Genomic DNA, 16,120 nt, shown 5'->3' on the forward strand with positions numbered 1-16,120 from the left:
AATGTTTGCATGCATGTTCATCAGGGATATTGGTCTGTAATTCTCCTTTTTGGTAGGGTCTTTGGTTTTGGGATCAAGGTAATGCTGTCCTCAAAGAATGCATATGGAAATGTTCCTCCCATTTCTATTTTTTGGAAAAGTTACAGAAGAATAGGTATTAATTCTTCTTTAAATGTTTGGTAGAATTACCCTGGGAAGCCATACAGCCCCAGACTTTTGTCTGTTGGGAGATTTTTGATTACTGATACAATTTCTTTGCTGGTTATGGGTCTGTTCGGGTTTTCTATTTCTTCCTGTTTCAGTCTTCGTAGTTTGTGTTTCTAGGAATGCATCCATTTCTTCCAGATTGCCTAATTTGTTGCATTTAATTGCTCGGTATATTCTCTTATAATTGTTTGTATTTTTTGCAGTGTTGGTTGTGATTTCTCCTCCTACATTCATGATTTTATTTATCTGGGTCCTTTCTCTTTTCTTTTTGCTAAGTCTGGCTAGGGTTTGTCAATCTTATTAATTGGTAAGTTTGCTGAGACATAAATTTGTCCTTTGTCAATTACAAAGCTCATGAGCCAGAGCAAGTCACTGAACTGGTAAGTGAGGGAACAGAAAAGATGGAAGGTACCCTTTACTTGGAAGAAGCAGGAGAAAGGCAGAGAGGTCCATATTTTATAAGTACCCATATTACTTATATCTTAGATTAGATGAAAAGGTGAAGAATGAAATGTAGGAGGCTGAAGATTCATGGTAGAGAAACAGGGTTCCCTACACTATAAAAATATATGCTGAAGGCCTCAGGGATCAAGGAGCAGGGAGATGGTGTAAAGTGACCTTGGTGCTTGGCAATGGCTGGAATGTACTATGAAGATTATTAAATTGTCTCTTAACTTGCCCAGCAAGCCCTCCCTTGCCTTTCAACCGTCTGAAGTTTTAACATACCACAAGAAAGAGGCTACAGAACTTCTGCCCAATACAAGTTCACTGAGGTAATTTGCTGCCCCTGGAAAGAATGTCTGTACTAATAGGTTAATTTAAAAGTCCTGCATTAGTCTCATTAGCACCCACATACTAAAGATTAAAAATCCCAACCTCCAGCCCCACCTTCATTTTTGAGCTTCAAACTTCTGGTCAATCACTAGCTAGACATATCTTCCTCAATACCCTACACACCTAAGACTCAAAATGTCAAAACTGAAATCCTCCCCCTGTATTCTGTACCAAAGTTTCTGCCAACATAGCTTCTCCATTCTGGCCAGAAACTTGGAAGTCTATCTTTCACTTCTTTTCCCTCACTCTGCTCAGATCCAAGTAACAAGTCCTGCAGTTTTGCTTCTTAAATATTTCTCTGACTCAGTGCTCTGTGCCATCCTTAATGCCACCAACCTGGGTCAGATTCTCATTTCTCTCATCCCCCTTTTATTTTGTTCTCTTACAATCTGTCCTCTAGAGAGCTGCTAAGATTATCTCTGTGGCCAAAATCCTTTCAAAGTCTTCCCTCTACTACTGGTCCCCACTGCCAGCTCCATCCTCACCTGGCTTTACACCGCAAATTCTAAGAACAATAGTTCCCAGCAGGCTATCTGTACCTCCTGTGCTCCTATACCTGCTGCCCATCTACCTGGATGGATTCTACTTCTACTTCTTCTGCACCTTGTTCTTGCCTACTACTCTTCCATTAAGATTCAACTCAGATCAGTTCTTTGAGGATCCCTTCCCTAGGAGTTGGTTTGGGCAACCCCCAAAGTCCCCAGAAAAAGCAGTGTGGTGTCAACATTATTTCATGATTTTGAATCATGTCCCCCACAGGACTATGAGCTCCTAGTCAGCTATCTCTTATTCACGTTTTATCCTAGATTCTAGCAGACTACCTTGCATGAAACAAAAAGACTGTTTAGTGTAATGATTATTAGAATGGTCTTTGAAGTAAAAAAAAAAATCATATCTTGAATACTAGTTTAGCCATCTCCTAACTTTTGACTTTGAACAAGTTGATTCCAACTCTCAGAGTCTCAGGTCTCTTGACTGGTAAACTGGGGATATTATCAATCAACTTTCCAGGATTTTCTAAAAATTAAATGAAATAAGTATATCTTAGTTGGGGATCTAGCCCATAATAAGAGCTCTGTGTGTGTGTGTGTAAGTTGTTTTTGTTAATAGCATTATCAATGCCATTATATCACTACTACTTGCTTAATGAGTGCTTGCTGAATAAATGAATGAATGAAAAGATGTTTCTGTGGGGCTGATCAGAGCCATGCCATAAATGGTATTAGCCCCCCACTCTTCAGTGAGCCCCCATAGAAAAGCAATCAATCACACTTATTTCCCTGGTTTCCATCAGAACTCTGTGTTCACTCGGCCTGTGACTGAACATTTTTTATCTCAGGCATTCGACTGAGTTTCAGAACTCCAAAGTTTAGGGACTCCCGTGAAGCAGACTTACACTGTTCCTCCTTGGGGGAGGCAGAGGGTCTTGCCATGCTTCTGCATTTTGCTGGACCCCTTCCAGGAAAGCAGTTGCATGAGTGTGCAGTGGTTTGCAGTTTATGGCAACACAGGGCAGGAAGCCAGCACCTGGACTTGCTGCTTTCAGACCACTTCCCCACTCCTATGCCTGGGACTTCTGCTGCACTCAGGCACTACCCCAGGGATCCTAAGATCACACTGTCACACCTGAGATTTTACCCTGTTTCACCATCTGAGCACCTTTAAGCCAGGGATTTCCCCCACTGTAGCACACTTCTAAAAGTTCTGATTTTGCACTCTTTTGCTTATAATACTTTGCAGTAGACTCCTTAAACCGTCTCCCTACCTTCTGCTGTATCTTCATCTCTATCACACTGGATTCAAGTCTCTGTACCTCCTACCTTCCAAACCGTGGTCATTTTTCTACTGGTAGACTTGCAGCATTTGTTTTCTCAAATCTGATTGATTTCTCAGGTGTTCAGAATGATTTGATAACTATCTAAGTTGTATTCAAGGGATGAGACAAACTTAGAATCCCCCTACCTACTTCTCCACCATCTTAACTCCACCCCAGTCTTTATGGATCTTGACAAAGTTCTATCATGACCATAAAGTTAAACGTCACAGAGTGGCCTACTTTTGAAATGTGTGCTACTCGACTGGACAAGTTTTCCATACATTTCTTCTCTGTAGAACTGCCTTAGTATTTCACTTATACTGGTTTAGTTGTTAGGAAATGTGACATCTGTAAATGTTTCTACTACGTTGGTCTATGAATTCCACTGTGACAAGATTTATATTTCTTTGTGATCTCACAGTATATAAAATATTTAACATAATGTTTTTAGGAAATATTTGTTGATTGACTGTGTTTTTGTACAGTAGAGAAATATTTCATGTAATAGAACCTCTAGGACATGTAGGAATAAACATCTTTGGAGTAAAAAATAAAGTTTCAGCAATTCCGATCCACGGCATAATAGTCATTCTGAAAAATGAACACAAGAAGATCCTATCAACAAATTACCCTCAAAAGAGAATGGCAGAGGGCAGAGGGAGGGATTCAGCTATACATAAGAAATTCTAAAACATTAAGATCAGTACTAATTGTGGTTCTTTTGTGCTTATTCCACTCTTGAGTTGGCTTTGCTGAACAAATAATGAAATTTAGTGTGACTTTGGTACCAAAGGGCTTCCTAAAAAAGAATAGTTTCATTTTTGACTTGATAGCAGTGTCTATAACTATTCATGGGAGTTAACATTATAAAATTTTTAAACAACAACAACAGCAAAACCCAGCAACAACAACAGAAGTTCATTGCTGGATTATATAAGTGAAAACAAAATAATGTAGTTAATAAATTCATATTTGCTTAACTTTTTTGAGGGAACTGTGAAGACGTTGGCTTTGCCTCAGATATTGTTCCTGATGGGCAGGAATTGGCAAAAGTTTCCTATAAAGAACCATAAACTGAATATTTTACATTTTCTAGCCACTTATGGTCACTATCATATATTCTTCTTTGTCTTTTTCTTAACTTGACGTCCATAACTTGAAGTCTTGAGGTAGATTTGACTCCCAAGATGTGTTTTGCTAACCCCTGCTTATTATGATGGTAAACTACAGGGCATATATATTAAAGATTTTTATTCCTCTAAATATGTATGATAGCCAGCCTCCAAGATGGTCCTAATGATCTCTGGCCCTTCAGGTATTTACACCTTTATGTGGTCCCTTTCCTTTGAGTGTGGACTGGGCTTTGTGACTCACTTGTAATGAATAAATAAAGCAATAATGACAGTATGTGACAAGGCTATTAGGCCATATAAAGCAGTATGGTTTTGCTTTCTATCTCTTAGACCACATGCCCTGGAGGAAGCCAGCTGCCAAATCTTGAGCAATCATATGGAGAGGCCCCCATGCATATGGAGAGGCCCCCATGCAGCAAGGAACTGAAGTCTCCAGCCAGAGCGGATCCAATGAACTTAAAATCAGAACCGCCTTGCCCAGTCAGACCTCAAATGGTTGCAGCCTTAGCTATCATCCTGGTTCCAGTTTTAAGGAAGATCTAAACCAGAACCAGCCAAGTAAGTTGCTTCCAGATTCTTAATTCACAGAAACTATACGACATTAAATGTTCATGGCTATGTTTTGGTGTAAGTGGCTATGCCATGATAGGTAACTAATAAATAATTCTACTATGTTATTTTGTAAGATTTAACCTGGTTATCATAAAACTGCAGATGACTTTTTTCTTAGCTAGTATGGTAGTCAAGGTTCTCCAGAGCAATAGAACCATATATATATATATATATATATATATATATATATATATATACACACACACACACACACACATATATATATATATGAAGAGACTTACTTTAAGGAATTGGCTCACACAATTAAGGAGACTTAGTGAGTCCAGAATCTAATGGAGGAGGCCAGCAGGCTAAAGACTCAGGAAGGAGTTGCAGTTTGAATCCAAAATCAGTATGCGGGCAGAATTTCCTCTCCCTCAGGGGAGGCCAGAGTTTTGTTCTATTCAAGGCTTGAATTGACTGGATTCCTTTAAATAGAGGCCCATCCACATTATGGTGGGCAATCTGTTTTATTCGAAGTCTATGAATTTAAATGTAAATCTCATCCCAAAACATCCTACAGAAACATGTAGAATAATGTTTGACCAAATATCTGGGCACTGTGACCCAAAAAATTTGACACATAAAATTAACCATCACAGCTAGGGATAGCTAAAATGATTAGCTTAAATTTGAATTCATCCAGTATTAATGAAAGACATGGTGAGTATAATTCAGTTTCCTTATATTCATACTCATCTACCTTCAGAAAGATCTAGGTAAGTAAGCAGATAAATGGTACAAGTACACAACAAGGCAATGATGATGATGATTAAAGAATAAGGTTGGAAACATCATGTTTTTCCTAACATTTCAGGACACAAAGCTATAAGCTTCATGGAAATAAATACATATAATATAAAAGCACCAACTTGTGAGAAAAAAATTAAAAATTAATCCATCATCCAAATTTTTCAAAATGCTTTCAGATTGTGTGATATTTAAGAAAAATATTTAGATAACTGGACTTTTCATCTGCATGTTAAAGAATACATAGTAGGTTATCAACTTGCAAATGAATGAGTCACCCTAATAAAAATAGAGATTGTGATAGGCAGAATAATAGCTTCTCAAAGATGTCTAAGTCTTTATCCATAACCTACAAATATGCCACCTTACATGGCAAAAGAGACTTTCTAGTTGTGACTAAATTAAGTTTTTGAGATCAGAAGACTAGTCTGAATTATCCAGGTGAGACCAAGGTAATCAAAAAAGACACTTGTAAGAGGAGGCAGGAGCGTCAAAGTCAGAACAGAAGATGTGACAAAGTATGCCAAGATATGAGAGAGAAAGAGAGAGAGAGAGGGATAGAGAAAGAGTAATTTGAAAATGCTATATTGCTTCTGATTTTGAAAATGGAGGAAGGAGGTCACAAGCCAAAGAACAAGGAGTATATATAGCCTGCCTCTAGAACCTGAAAAAGGCAAGAAAACAGATTCTTACCTTGAGTGTACAGAATGGACACAGTATGTTGGCACCTTGATTTTAGGACCTCTGACCTCCAGAACTGTAAGATAAATGTGTGTTGTTTTATGCCATTAAATTTGTGTAATTCATTATAGCAGCAATGGAAAAGTTATAAAGAAATAAAACCCTACTCATTTAGAGAGTCGAGACTATAGTCATATTTAGAGAAATGACATCCTGTGAATTTCAAAGTGCATTTAGTAACCATGGTAGACTGTAAGACTGAATACAAGTTCCAGGAGAAAGGACAGATGCCATATATTTTGTTTACCATTGTATCCCCTGGGCATAGTACATAAATAATACACACCAGATTTAAAAGAAATAGTTTTGAGAAGGATGCCCTAATAATAGATCTTTGTGACACTCATTTAATATATCAAATGCCTCTGTTTTAGTGACTCCTAAATTTATAAAGATTTATTCCCTCGGGCCAATAATATTATTTTTTCAGGCATCTTAACACCGTTTTTTTTTTTTTAAGTAAATATTTGAAATAAATTAGTATAGTGTTCCTGTTTGGCTTACTGCTTCTCTATTTATCAAAGTCTAACACTGATATCTTATAGTATTTATATAATCATTAAATGATGTTAATTTACTATATCTTGGCTGATTCTATTCTTCATGGTGCTATTTAGCAGAATGATGTGAACAGATGTGAGTCAATTTTAAGGAACCAAAAGATAAAGAGGACCCACAAAAAACATCTGTATCAGAGGACCCACAACAAACATCTGTATGCATTAGACACAGATGAAATAGAAGTCCTAACCTCAAAATAACTTTCCAAAACACTTTGAGGAATCAGAGGACAAAGGATAAAAGAAGTCACCAAATTATTGCTAAAAAGCAGTTCCAAATCAGCCATTTTTTATAAATAATATTTTGACTTTAAATATATAACTTAGCCCCTAAGGGGAAAAATAGCATATTTATAGAAATCTTCCCACTAGCTAATTGAAGTAGCAAATGTTTACCTTGGATCAACTTATGATGGTGCCACAGTTTAACAGATTAAGATTTACAGAATGTCACTAATGGCACACAATGGTTGCAGCTGCACTATTTTGGTGATCCAGGAAGTGCGCTTGGCTAAGCAAGCACTGCATCTGCATGCTTGATGTTAACACTCGGGTCTTTTATAACTCTAATAAAGTTGACAATTTATGCATAGACATGCCAGAATCTAGAGCCAAGCAAGACAAAATCACTGAGGTTGAGGGCATAAATTTAAACTGCCTGCCAGAAACATGTGCAGCTGTATTAGAAAAAGGAAGTAGATTCCATTGACACACCTGCTACAGATGCCTGGTTTGCAAATATCTCTACCTCTTTCCTTCTGTAGACACATGCAGCACTTAGTTCATTATTGCTTAACCATGACAAAGTATGAGATTCAGAGTCAGAATTGTGTCATTCATTCAATTTATTCAAGAAGAGAAGTGATCCCCTTGAAATTAAATTATCTTGTCCTCCATCTTTAAATTGCAGCAAAACATGACTGTATAGTGTATGATCTTTCTTTTTTTCAAGATCTACTTCTTCAGAAAGCTGAACTTTACCTGTGGGTAGTCAGTCCAAACCTGGAGCTAATAGTCATTTCTACCTTTAAGTGTATGGATCAGTCATTGCTACCTCTGAAACTTCTGTCATATGCTACCTTGTGAGAAATTAGTCTGTTCTCTTGCACTGTTATGTTGTCCAAAAGAATGCCCCGGTGTTTCAGTGTGAGAAATGCTAGAGTCCTTAATTGACCCTATCACACTAGATCCAAGTCAGTCCAATCTTAGTAGTTACAAAATGTGATGGTGCGGGTAGAAATTTCTTTATCAGAAAGATGGCCTCTACCTGTGACTTTCTCTCTTTATTTGTCTAAAATCAGGAAGGAGAAAAGACTGATATCAGTTAGCTTTCTCAAACTTCAATAGTAGTTGAGAGGTTGAGAGTTTGGAGCAAGAATAGGCATATATTAGAGGGCCACCTGGGTGGCTCAGTGAGTTGAGTATTTGCCTTCAGCTCAGGTCCTGGGATGGAGCTCCACATCGGGCTCCCCACTCAGCAGAGTGTCTGCTTCTCACTCTCCTTTTCCTTCTGCCTCTCCCCCTGCTTGTGCTTTCCCTCTCTGTAATAAATAAATAAATAAATAAATAAATAAATAAATAAATAAATAAATAAAATACTTTTAAAAAAAGAATAGGCATATATAAGAAACAGAACTGAATTTTATTCAAAATAAAATTTGAGCATTATGGATTTGATCATGTTTTAATTTCTGATCACAAGCCCTGATATGAGGCAACTATGCCAGGGAACAATATTGGGAGTAAAACAGGAAAACAATTTCCTATATTATTAAGATCAGAGTGGATCACTTCTAAAGGCATTGTGTATTCAGACCTTAGCAAGGAAACCAGTCTGTTATTTTTTAAATGACCTAGGAGTTCTAATGATAAGGTGGTCTTAGAAAAAAAAGAGAGGCAAGGCTTGGGGGAAGGAAGCAAGCAAAACTCAGGTGTTTTCTGGGTCATGCAGTATGATTTGTGCCAAGGGCAGCATGGCACAGAATAAGTAAAGGAGGTCCATGAGGCTCTAATGAGGCCCAACATGTCAGAGAGTGCTTCAAATAAGCAGTTTTATATAGAAAAATAAATCTGAAAAATCTAAGGTATCCTGAGATTATATTTCTAAGGATTTCAGATACAGCTAGATGCAATGATTCCTATTGTTGAAGCTACTGTATCCATTCATATTCATTCATAATAAGATTATCCTTATTTTTGAAAATGTTTTTTCTCTATACATGATGAAATAGCCTCCTGTAGAACATTGTATTCTTCTTCTATAACCAACAAATTGAATTGGTTTGACTATCATAAAAATTTAAAAAAAATAATTTTCTGTGTAACTTATTTGAATTTGAATTTTACATGCTTGTAATACAGTCCAGTAATTACGTAGATATAAAAATTACATAAGAATGTTTTGTAACATTTTTTTATCAACCAGTATTAAATGAATTTGTCTTTCTTTATAACAATCAAGAAAGCTTTCATTTCTATATATTTGAATTTATATCAGGCACCGTATGCCAACTAGTTTCTTGCTTTTATTCCGTATTGCCCCATAAGTGCATCTTTTAACAAAACAATAGAAATTAGTTATTATAAAACCAAACATAGATATATGAGAATAAAGAAAGGAGATAGAAAAAGTATATTAATATATACAAAATGTTTTATTAAATTCTAAGTGCGGTAAATGTTAAAAAATTTTAAAGAATTTACAAAATTACATTATTGGATAACTACAAAAAAATATACTTTAAAATATATGTAAATTAGAACATTTATTATCATTTAAAATATCTTTTAATTTAGTGGCACCTGGGTGGCTCAGTCCATTAAGCGTCCTGCTCTTGATTTTGACTCAGGTCATGATCTCAGGGTCTTAATATGGAGCCCCATGTTGGGCTCTGTGCTCATCAGGGAGTCTGCTTCTCTCCCTCTCCCTCTGCTCCTCCCCCTGCTCTCTCTCCCTCTCTGTCTCTAAAATAAGCAAACCTTTAAAAAAAATATATATATATATCTTTTAATTTAATACTCAGTAATTAAAAATAGGCAAAACTATAAAATTTGTAAAAGAAAACATAAGAGTATAACTAGGTGACCATGGGTTGGGCAATGAGGCTTTTTTTCCCCTTTATTTCCTCTGAGGCAAAATTTAAATGACATAAAATTAACCATTTTGTAGTGTAGAGCTCAGCAGCATTTAGTACATTCACAATGTTGTACAACTTTCATCTCTATCTAGTTCTAAAATATTTTCATCACCCCAAAGGAAATCCTGTACACATTAAACTGTCCCTCTCTATTCACCTGTAACCACTAATTTGCTTTCTGTTTCTACTGATTTACCTATTCAGGATATTTTATATAAATGGAATTATACAATATGTGATCTTTTGTGTTTGGGTTCTTTCACTGAGCATGATATTTTCTTGAATCATCCATGTTGTAGCATGTATTAGTACTTCATTTTTTTTAGTACTGAATAATATTCCATTGTGTGGATATACCACATTTCATTTATCCATTCATCTGTTGATAGATATTGTAAATAGTGTTACCATGAACATTTACATGTAAGTATTTGTTTGAGTAACTATTTTTAATTCTTTTGAGTTTATACTTAGAAGTGAAATTGGTAGGTTATATGAAATTCTAACTTTTTGAGAAATGAACTAAGTGTTTCCACATGGCTGTACCATTTACACCCTCTGTTTTCCATTTTTTCCCTAATATTGTTATAGTTACTTAGTGAAATGTTAACTCATTGTGTGGCAGTAAGCTTTTTGATAAAAGACAAAAAGCATGATCCATGAAGGAAAAAATTGTTAAGCGGGGCTTCATTAAAATAGTAACTTCTCGGGGTGCCTGGGTGGCACAGCGGTTAGGCATCTGCCTTCGGCTCAGGGCATGATCACGGCGTTGTGGGATCGAGCCCCACATCAGGCTCCTCTGCTGTGAGCCTGCTTCTTCCTCTCCCACTCCCCCTGCTTGTGTTCCCTCTCTCGCTGGCTGTCTCTATCTCTGTCAAATAAATAAATAAAATCATAAATAAATAAATAAATAAATAGTAACTTATCTGAAAAAGACAGTTAAGAAAATGGCAATATAAGTTATCAACTGGGAAAAGGATATTTGCCAAACACATATCAGATATAGGACTGGTATCCAAAATATGCAAAGAACTCTTAAAACTAAACACTAAGAAAATAGACAATTAAATTAAAAAATTAGGCAAGAACTAAACAGACACCTCACCAAAGAAGATATACAGATGGCAAATACACATATGACAAATGAAGTTCAACATCATTTATAATTAGGGAACTTCAGATTAAACACCAATGAGGTACCATCACATACCTATTGAGATAGTTAAAATCTAAAAAACCTTGACAATCCCAATTGCTGGTGAGGATGTGGAACAAGAGAAACTCACTCATTGCTCTTGGAATGCAAAATGTATGGCCACTTTGGAAGAGAGTTTGGTTGTGTCTTCGAAAGCTAAGCACAGTCTTTCTGTATGATCCAGCAATCACACTTCTAGATATTTGAACTGACCTAAAATGTCCACTCAAAACCCTGCAACTTATACTTGTAACTGCTTAATTTATGAGAGTCAAAAACTGGGAGGAAGCAAACAACAAAAAACAAAAAACTGGGAGGAACCAAGCTATCGATAGGTGGATGGATAAACAAGCTGTGGTATAACCATACAATGGATAATTTTTCAGCCACGAAGAGAAATCAGCTTTCAGTGCACAAAATAACGCGGATGAACCTAAACTGCATATTGCTAAGTGAAAGAAGCCAATATGTAAAAGGGTGCATACTGTATGTTTACAAATATATAACATTCCAGAAAAGGCAAAGCTATGGAGTAAAAAGGATCTGTAATGCTGGGAGTTCAAAGCAAAGGCATGAGATTTGACTACATCAAGCACAATGGATTTCTTAGTGTGGTGAAGCTGTTTTGTATAATACTGTAATGGTAGATACAAGACACTATCCATTTGTCAAAATCACAGAGGTTACAGCACAAAGTAAAGTTTAACAAATGCAATTAAAAACATATTTAGGAAGTTGGGTAAATCCCAGGAAAAATTCAGAATGTGACGTAACAGCGTAACTTTGTTAAACTTCCCGGAAAGGAGTAGGGAGAAAGGGGGCTGACCTATACTGGAAGTGAGTGGGATCTGTAAGACTAGAGGTAAAAGAAATTGCATACAAGTATTGTTCTATAATTGATGAAGTTGTTTCACAGTTGGGGTATAGATTCTAGCTATTCCATTTTTTTCCCAAGGCAGAAACTCACAAAAAGAAAACTGATCATAAAAATATCTACTGTAAATTGACCTTGTTTTTCATTTTGGGAAATGCATTTTAATGATATCAATTTCCAGAGTGAAAAAAAAATTTAAACTATTCTGTCCATAACATGTAAATCTGAGTCTGTATGAAATAGGTTCAATTGCACTTACTTCAACATCTGAAAACAGAAATAACTGATATTTTGAAGTTATAGTGTTGCTTGTGATCTCTTTATTTCCTTATATAAATCTGGTTTTATAAAGCTTATTCACATGGAAATTGAATAAATAAAAGCATATTTTCAAAATAAATAATGTTCATTCCAACAAATACTGATGATTTCCATTTACAGTTGGTCCTTCTCTAGTCTTTCAATCTGTCTTCATATTTTCAAAGTTTGGTTTTTATTAATGTGTCCTGCACCAACACATCAATAAATTAGGAGGAGAATCATTCTTCTTTTGTATATAATATATTTAGTGGCAAGAAAAGGATACAACAAACAGGATGATATTATAAAATAATGTGGCTACAACTTGTGCTCAACACAGAATTTAATATATTAAATTGTAAGTACATGAAAATTGAGGTAATTAGCCTCTAACTCAGTAAACAAATACAGAAAAATCCATTGTTTTAGAGAGATTGGCTATAGAATGATTTTTTTCTTTTCAATTCCAATTTATCTTGACAGAACTATGTAATACACACACACACACACACACACACGCACACGCACTTTTAGTGATAAACAGTGTCAAACCAAAAAAGGGGAAGTTATTCTATAAGGAATTTAAGTTAGTTAAAATTTATCTGTCTATCTCCTCTAAGACATGAAAGTAAAAGACTTACTGAAATCTCAACATTTTAAGGATTAAAGTAATAAAAACATGAATATGTCAGAATAAATGTTTGATGCTTTAAAACTATTGAGAGAATAATTTGATTTTTCTGAAGATGCAGAACCAAAATAGATTAAGTAGTTTGAATATACCTACAGGATTAATGTAGTTCATATTTTGATACAGACAAACTCTAATTGAGCAATGGAATACTGAAGTAAGTTTGTAGTGTAATTCACCACCTATTGATTATGTGGACTTAATGCATAATACTCAATGTATCTACCTCTGTGTTGCTTTCATCCTAAGACTAAGTGTTAATATTCTATGCTTGTCTCTATAGTCTAACTTTCTGACATATCGTAGAATAGACATTTTGGTTTGTGCACAGCCTCCTGTGGAAATGTTTTGCCAGTTCTTTGAGTCTTCTCCATGCTATCTAGAGTGCTAGGATAAATGCTTACTGTGGTGGGTCAGTGTACCATGGATGTCACCTGAGAGCAAGGCAGTGAAAATTTCCATTTTTGATAGAGAAAATAAATAGAATTACATTAAAATCAAAACCTGCAGATAATTTAACAAACTTATCAGATCTAATTTACTCACATTTCTTGTAAACTCTTTTTAGTTTCCATTGTTTTCTTCTGTTCTCTTCCTCTTTCATTGTACATTATACAAAGTAAAATATACTGCTTTCACTGCATAGCTTTGATATCCCTCCAGAGAGATGGATTTGTAAGTAAAGAGATACAGAAAACAAAATATATCAAATATTTACTTGTTTTTATTTTAGTCTGGTGATCTTTTTCACAACTAATGTATGCTGACATAACATCAAAATTTCAAAGAGGTTATAGACCCCTTTTCTAAGGACCTTAATGATATTGGCAGTTAATTTCTGCCATGTGAAAGGTACAGCTAAAAATATTTTTCCTTGAGCTTTGGCCAAGTTTGGATGTTTTTCACACAAAAGACAGTATTATATTTTCACATAGAAATTATTGAATTTCATAAGCAAAATAACAAAAAATAGTCATTGGAGAAAAGATGGATATAAGGGAAGACAGAAATTAGGATAACCCCTAGTTTAAATAAAAAATAAATTTAATGACATGTGTTTAAAATGTCTATTTTTTTAACTTCACCAATGCTGCAAAGCCAAAACACCACCAAAAACATTAATGTATTCCTAAACTTCTTGATGCATTCCACATAATTGATAATTAATATCTTTGAGTGAAGAAGGAGAAAAATGAGTTTTCCATTCAGTCTCCATTCCAAAAGTTTTGTTTGATGTGGAAGACTTCACTTTTACATTATAGAGATACCCTGAAGATGTCATGCCATTACTCAGCAGTTTTGTATGATCACGTTAATGGATCGTTTATTTGTTTTATGCTGAGATCCAGGCAGCGAAATTGATCTAAGATGATTCACATAGAGGAAGTAGGTCAAGAAGGGAAAGCCTGAACTTACAGGGAGACTGTTATGGGTCACTAAGGTCACTTGTGGTTTTGTGGTACATAGCATAAGCACACTGGCTGCCTAGAGGTTAAGGAAGCAGGGATGTCAGAAAGTAGAAGAGCTGAAAGAGGTAGGGCAAATATCAAAAATGCATTTTGTTCCTGGGGCGCCTGGGTGGCGCAGTCGTTGGGCGTCTGCCTTCGCCTCAGGGTGTGATCCCGGCGTTATGGGATCGAGCCCCACATCAGGCTCCTCCTCTATGAGCCTGCTTCTTCCTCTCCCACTCCCCTGCTTGTGTTCCCTCTCTCGCTGGCGGTCTCTATCTCTGTCAAATAAATAAATAAAGTCTAAAAAAAAAAAAATGCATTTTGTTCCTTTTGCAAATACAACTGAATCAATTAGAGCCATTCACCAGGTTTATCATGTATCCATATCAGTAAAATAAAAACAAAAATGAATAAAAATTGAGCCAATGCACTATATTTATGTACATGCTTTATAAATATCTGAATATAATAATTTGCTCATGCCATTTGTGTTCTAAAACATCTGCAAAAATAAATATTTTAAAGGATGAATAAATTAAGAAATAGATATCTTAATGTTTTCTATCCACTCCCCAGTGTATCTTTCTGCTCATATCCTGGTGAATAATTTGATATCCACTGGTTTAGAAGATGGCTAATGAGCCAGACAGAGAAGAGTTTAAAATCCTATATTTGACTATTCCTAGTAATTTATTTTACAAGATACATACAACTTCTTTAAATTTCAGTTTAAAAATTATTTTATAAAGTGGGGATAATAATAGGACCTATGTTATAGAATAACTGAAGGATTGAGAGATCCCATGCCAACTGCTCAGCACATGCTTTGCTCAGAGTAAATACTCAGTGAAGGCTACTTATTATTGGTGTAGGTCAGCAAGAGTCTTATGTGCCTCTGCAGCAACTTTGGAATATTGGTCATAGCTGTGAATGTGCATAAAAGAATATGGTTGCAGAAACAGAATTGACCTTCTCCTTTTCAAATGAGACACACACACCACCGCTACCACTACTACCACATAGCTACTGAGATTCTAACAGAAGAAGGGCAGAAGGAAATGCCATCAGAATCCCCGTTCTATTTTTCTAACTCACAATTACTAGAGATGAGACCCGTGTAACTTATTTGCTTTGTTTTACTGCTTGACATTATGTTAAGTTCCTTTTCTGTTAATTTGTGTTGCTACTGGTCCCTTTGGGACCCTTAGGATGTACTCCAAAATGAAATATTTTTCATCCCTATTAAAGTATTTTAATGAATTCAGATCCTAGAAGTGCTTGATGATGACCAGCAGCACTATGCTACACAAAGAAAAAGAGAAGTTCTTAGAGGACATAATGCTGTAACAAAGAAACAGCAGAAATGATACTGTAGGTCACATATTTTAGAGGAGATGATCGTAACATGGGGAAATATGACAAATACTAAATTAATGCTCATTACACAGACAATTATTTAAATCCTGCTTTTACATACAGGATCAAATAAGCCTATCTTTTTAAAAAGATGTTCTTTTATTTTGTCTTAAGGGAGTATGCTGCACTTTCACCATCTCTCTCCAGAGTCTGTTTTTAATTAACACCAAATATTATGTTTGCTAAATTTATATTAATGAACACAAACTTGTATTTCATTTACTCTAATGTAAAACTCCTCAAAAAAGTAAAGGTTTTACAGAGGGCTTATATTGCTCTCTAGTGCTACCCCAAATAAAATATAGATCTTAGTAACTGTCAGGATTTTGTCCAAATGTGGCCAAGACTTAGAGGTCAGTACTCACAGTGGAAAGTACAGGCAAACAGGAAAGAGCCACTTCTA

General features: G+C 35.5%; 1 long non-coding RNA gene across 1 annotated transcript in view; it reads left to right on the top strand.

The window, feature by feature from the left end:
* The window catches only part of LOC123786109 (uncharacterized), an 866,733-nt gene that overhangs the window by 518,018 nt on the left and 332,595 nt on the right, over positions 1-16,120 (top strand). The window contains exon 3 of the long non-coding RNA XR_006777893.2: positions 4,321-4,548. This is a non-coding gene — a long non-coding RNA (uncharacterized LOC123786109). The remainder of the gene's footprint in view (positions 1-4,320; positions 4,549-16,120) is intronic.

Source organism: Ursus americanus, chromosome 7 (assembly GCF_024610735.1).
Source record: "Ursus americanus isolate L20-20 chromosome 7, mUrsAme1.1.p, whole genome shotgun sequence".
NCBI classification, from domain to species: Eukaryota; Metazoa; Chordata; class Mammalia; order Carnivora; family Ursidae; genus Ursus; species Ursus americanus.